Genomic DNA, 5,989 nt, shown 5'->3' on the forward strand with positions numbered 1-5,989 from the left:
AACCGACTGTGTTTGGATCCCTCACAGGTTACACTGCACACCCCTAATTCCTCAATGGTATTGATCCTAGGAATTCTCCACTATGTATTAAGTGTAAAAGAGCGTGGAACCTGGTGTGAGGACTTGTCTATGCCATACATGCAGGTAAAACTTTTGTTCAAGCTTCTACTTTTAGCAAGGAGATGCATTTTATGTCAGTGGATCAAGCCTCAGCCTCCTGCTGTGAATCAATGGCACGGGGAGATATTCCGAGTTACACAGATCAAGAGACTGAGTGCAAGCTTGAAGGACAATTAATGTTCCTTTGATACACTGTGACAACCCTTTCTTGACTATATCCCACTCAATATTTCAGACATTATACAAAGAGGGCGTTATGCCCTTGTCTGGAGCCTCCCATGTAACCCTCAGGCTGGTTTTCCTTTGTCTTTACTTTGTGATATATTAATATTGTGCTGTCTGTTTTGCTATATGTTCTTTGATATTTCTGCTCTGCTATTTATGTTTGATTATACACTACCGGTCTTAGAACACCCCAATTTTTCCAGCTTTTTATTGAAATTCAAGTAGTTCAAGTCCAATGACTAACTTGAAAAGGTACAAAGGTAAGTGGTGAACTGCCAGAGGTAAAACAAAAAAAAAAAAGGTAAGGTTACCCAAAACTGAAAATTATACAAAAACACTTAAAAATGTAGGTCTTTCCTACAGAGAATTGCGAAGTCAGTGAGTACAGTTTCCTTCACCATCAAAAAGCACTCTTGGGGAAACTCTGACAGGAAGAGGTCTGGCAGACCTAAAGCCATAACAGAGTCAGAAGACAAGTTTCAGAGAGTCAACAGCTTGCTCGATCGGCGGCTCACAGGACAACAGCTTCAAGCTTCATAGTGGTCGTAGTAAGCAAGTCTCAGTTTCTACTGTGAAGAGAAGACTTCCAGTTGCAGGTTTGACAGGTCGAGTTGCAGCAAGAAAGCCATTGCTAAGACGTCAGAATAAGAAGAAGAGGCTTGCCTGGGCCATGAAACACCACCAATGGACTACTGAAGACTGGAAGAAGGTGTTATGGACTGATGAATCAACATTTAAAATATTCTGTTCATCACGCAGGAGTTTTGTACGCCGTCCAGCAGAAAGGATGGTTCCTCAGTGTGTGACATTAACTGTCAAACATGGAGGAGGAAGCATGATGGTGCTGGGGCTGTTTTTCTGGATCCAGGGTTGGCTAGATAGATAGATAGATAGATATACTTTATTGATCCCAAGCTGGGAAATTACAGTAAATATTAGTTCCCATACCGGGAGTCGAACCCGGGCCGCCTGGGTGAAAACCAGGAATCCTAACCGCTAGACCATATGGGAATACCACAGCATTCTGCAGCGATGCCATGCAGAACCTTCTGGTATGCACGTAGTTGGTCAGGGGTTCATCCTACAGCAAGATAATGACCCAAAACATAAGTCCAAGCTATGACACAACTACCTTAGGAAAAAAGACCAAGATGGTGAGCTTGAAAACATTTTTTCAATAAAAGACTGGAAAAATTGGGGTGTTCTAAAACTTTTGACCAGTAGTGTATATGTAAAACTCAATTAAATATTCAGTAAAAATGATAATTATTATGATTATCTAAACAGTTTGGAGGCAATATATTATCTGCTGATTGACTGATCGACTAACCGGTGCAGCTTTACCTACATTTAGTGACTGCTGAACACTTCAGCCGTAACTTGTTGAGAATCATTGATTTATGATTTAGTGCCGCGTGTGAGATGTGTGTGATATGAGGCTGTATCTGACGTGGTCGAGCAACACTGGTTGTATCATAAAATATCTGGTGTTCATTGTGCGGTCTTCTTTTCCTTTCGACACATGCTGCAACTTTAAGCAACACGTTGCTCAGCTCTGTATCGGACTGTAAAGTAACCTGAGGCTCTGCGAGGAAATGTCAATTAAAATATCAGGGGCATCAGTTCCCGCTGACCATAATAACCCTTCAGAGCTTCATCTTTCATATGAGCAGAGCAAAGCAGTGAAGTGAGCGAGCAGCAGCTGGCGGACAGATATTACAGTGATATTGTTTCCACCCCTGAGAAAAGACACTGGAGGGCTGAAGAAACAGAAACCAGCACTGGTGTCGTTCTCCCGGGTCAATTTGACCCTGTCTATTTTGACAGTTCCTTCTTTCCTCGCTTCCTTTCTTCCTTCTGTCCATCCTTCCTCCCTCCTTCTCTTTATTTCCTTCCTCTCTCTTTCCTCCCTTCCTTCTTTCCTTCCTCCACCCCCTTTTCTTCCCTCCTTTTTTCCTTCCCTTCTTCCTTACTTCCTTCCTTCCTGTCTTCCTTCCTTCCTCCCTCCCTCCTTCTCTCTTTCTTTCCTCCCCCTACTTTCCTCTGTCCTTTTTTCCTTCCCTTCTTCCTTCCTTTCTTCCTTCCTTCCTCCCTCCCTCCTCTCTTTCTTTCCTCCCCCCTACCTTCCCCCTTCCTTCTTTCCTCTGTCCTTTTTTCCTTCCATCTTTCCTTCCTTCCTCCCTCCCTCCTTCTCTTCTTTCCTCTGTCCTTATTTCCTTCCTTCCTCCCTTCCTCTTTTCCTTTCTCCCTCCCTCCCTCCTACCTTCCTTCTTTCCTCTGGCCTTTTTTACTTCCTTCTTTCCTTTCCTCCCTTCCTTCCTCCCTCTTTTCCTTCCTTCCTTCCTCCCTCCTTTCCTCCCTTCCTTCCTTGACTCGAGGACAACAGGAGGGTTAAATTCAGTTTTAGTCACATTTCTTTAATAAGTGGACTCCATCTTTGCCTCCATACATAAATACATAAATACAGTATATTCTGAACACACTGACGTTGCTGTACAGTACATGAAGATAAATCCATAAATTATCTTTTACTGACACCTAGTGGAAGATTTGCAGCATTACACCAACCTGAAACATAAACTGATGGAAGTACGGAAGATGAGGAATGACTTTATGAATGGGTCATGGTCTTTTTAATTTAATTTATATTTTTAAAACTACCTTATTTTATCACTATTGTTTCATTTTCTTCAATTTTCTCATCTATTGTATTCGTCTGTTTCTTTTGTCTTTTTTAACTATATTTTATTATATTTGTATTTTATTGTAACCTTATTTTATCACTATAATTTTATATTTTTATCTTATCGATTATATTCGTCTGTTTTTTAATAATGTTTTTCTCTTATTCGCTCTTTTTTTTATTGTCTCTTATTTATTCTATTTTATTTTATATTTTTATTACAGATCCTAAATATTTTTAAAAAAAAATTTTAATTACATTTTTATCATTCTTATTTTTCATTATATTTAAAAAAAAAAAAAACGTTTTACTACATTAACCTTTATGGAAGCTGCTATAGTGGCAACATTATTTACAAAGGGTGTGTGTGTGTGTGTGTGTGTGTGTGTGTGTGTGTGTGTGTGTGTGTGTGTGTGTGTGTGTGTGTGTGTGTGTGTGTGTGTGTGTGTGTGTGTGTGTGTGTGTCAGCCAGTGCAGAAAAGGTCTTCTCACTTTTCTTCTAGCGCCATCATGATGTTGACTCTTGTAGTTTTGAATATCTCAAACAACAACTTTGCAAACATTAATTTTCCTCTCGAGATGAATTCATAATTTAAAGATCCCTTCCAGACAGGATTTAAGACTTTTACAAATTAGCTTGGAATATATAACTATTTTTTAATTAATGATTTTACATAAAAAATTCTTAAAATTAGTCCTCATTAAGAAAAAATCTGAATCTATAAATATGCAAATATTTCTCTCTTTTTTATTATTTATTTATTTTGGATTTAATTTCAAAATAGAACAAATGCAGAAAAAACCACACCTGCACCAGTTCAGCCATCATCAACATTATTGATTCCCACCTGTGCTTCTTACTGCTTTGATAAGTGAAAATGTCCACAACTAACCCTCCTGTTGTCCTCGAGTCAAGGAAGGAAGGGAGGAAGAAGGAAGGAAAAATGGAAGGGAGGGAGGAAGAAGGAAGGGAGGAAAGGAGGAAAGAAAGGAGGGAGGAAGAAGGAAGGGAGGGAGGAAGAAGGGAGGGAGGAAGGAAGGAAGAAAAGGAGTGAAGGAAGGGAAGAACGAAGGGAGGGAGGGAGGAAGAAGGAGAGGAGGAAGGAAGAAGGGAGGAAGGAAGGAAGAAAAGGAGTGAAGGAAGGAAGGGAGGAAGGAAGAAAAGAAGAAAGGAGGGAGGGAGGGAGAAAGGAAAAGAGGAAGGAATGAAAGAAAGAAAGAAAGAAGGACAGAGGAAAGAAGGAAGGAAGGAAGGTAGGACGGAGGGAGGAAAAAAGGAAAGGGAGGGAGAAAGGAAGGAAAGAAGGACAGAGGAAATAAGGAAGGGAGGAAGGAAAGAAGGAGAGAAGATAGGGGGATGAGGAAAGAAAGAAGGAAGGGAGGAAAGAAGGAAGGAAGGATCAGTCAAAACAGACGGGGTCAATTTGACCCGGGAGGACGACACAAAGGTTAAAGCTACTTAAGGGTGAATTACGAGGATGTTTGGGAGGTTAAAGAGCGTTTATAGTCGGCAGGCGTCCGTGTGTGTGCTCTCTCTCTCTCTCTCTCTCTCTGTCTCTCTGTCTCTCTTTCTCTCTCTCTCTCTGTCTCTCTCTCTCTCATCTTTCTCTCTCTCTCTCTCTCTCCTCTCTGTCTCTCTCTCTCTCTCTCTCTCTCTCTCTCTCTCTCTCTCTCTCTCTCTCTCTCTCTCTCTCTCTCTCTCTCTCTCTCTGCTTTGAACCACTTCAACCAATTAAGCTAGTCAACAGTCAGCGGGCCTCTTCTTATCCTATTATGGTTGGGCTTTTGGACATTTGGAATTTGAATATCCACAGAGGCTCCGCTTCACGTTACGTAATGCTGTGTGTATACCGGCTCTGTTCAGCAGCTGCATGTACGTGACATCAAGGCCTCATAACTGAGTGACATCACATTTGAATAACTGCTTTTTTTATGCTTGTGAACTTGCATTGCAACTGTTAACCTTTGTGTCGTCCTCACCCGTCTGTTTTTGACTGTTCCTTCTTTCCTCCCGTCTGTCCCTTCTCCCTCCCTCCCTTCTCTTTCTTTCCTTCCTCTCTTCTTTCCTCCCTTCCCTTCTTTCCTACCTCCATCCCCCTTTCTTCCTTCCTTCTGTCCTTCCTTCTTTCTTCCCTCCATCCTTCTCTCTCTCTTTCTTCCTCACCCCTACCTTCCTCCCTTCCGTCCTTCTTTGCTTCCTCCCTTCTTTCCTTTCCTCCCTTCTTCCTCCCTCCTTTCCTTCCGTCTTCCTTCCTCCCTTCCTTCCTCCCTCCTTTCCTTCCGTCTTCCTACCTCCCTTCCTTCCTCCCTCCTTTACTTCCTTCCTCCCTCATTTCTTTCCTTCTTCCTCCCTTCCTTCCTTCCTTCCTGCCTCCTTTCTTTCCGTCTTCCTTCCTCCCTTCCTTCATCCCTCCTTTTCCTCCTTTCCTTCCTCCTTCCCTCCTTCCTTCCTCCCTCCTTTCCTTCCTTCTTCCTCCCTTCCTCATTTCTTTCCTTCTTCCACCCTTCCTTCCTTGATTCGAGGACAACAGGAGGGTTAAAGATGAAACCAGACAGCAGTGTGTAGTCGGCTCACATTTCAGATGTCTATGAGTTGTTAACAGCTCCACCAAATACTGATTTTTCCCTCTAAACTTCTCACATGCCTTTCATTTCAATAAATGTTCAAATGATCCAATATTTCAGCAAAAGTCAAAGATTAGAGAAAAAGTCCAACAACTGAAAACACATTTGTGAATCAGAACTTAGTTTGTTCTTCTTTCCTCTCCCATTAATCATCTCACCACCCCTCACATTTATCTGCTGACCCTTTGGAGGGGCCCCAACCCTAGGTGGGAACCACTGGGACTAAACTAGCTAACTGTATATAAAGTAGTGTAAACTAGCTCCACCTCCAGCAGCTACAACAGTAACATGCTGCTCTAACACTGATGCTTCACTATTAATAATCTAATGATGTCT

General features: G+C 41.8%; 1 non-coding gene across 1 annotated transcript; it reads right to left on the bottom strand.

The window, feature by feature from the left end:
• Positions 1-1,284: 1,284 nt before the first annotated feature.
• On the bottom strand, positions 1,285-1,356 carry trnae-uuc (transfer RNA glutamic acid (anticodon UUC)). The gene has a single exon. It is a non-coding gene; the product is annotated as a tRNA-Glu (tRNA).
• Between the last annotated feature and the right edge of the window lie 4,633 nt (positions 1,357-5,989).

This window comes from Scomber scombrus, chromosome 18, assembly GCF_963691925.1.
Source record: "Scomber scombrus chromosome 18, fScoSco1.1, whole genome shotgun sequence".
Lineage (NCBI taxonomy): Eukaryota > Metazoa > Chordata > Actinopteri > Scombriformes > Scombridae > Scomber > Scomber scombrus.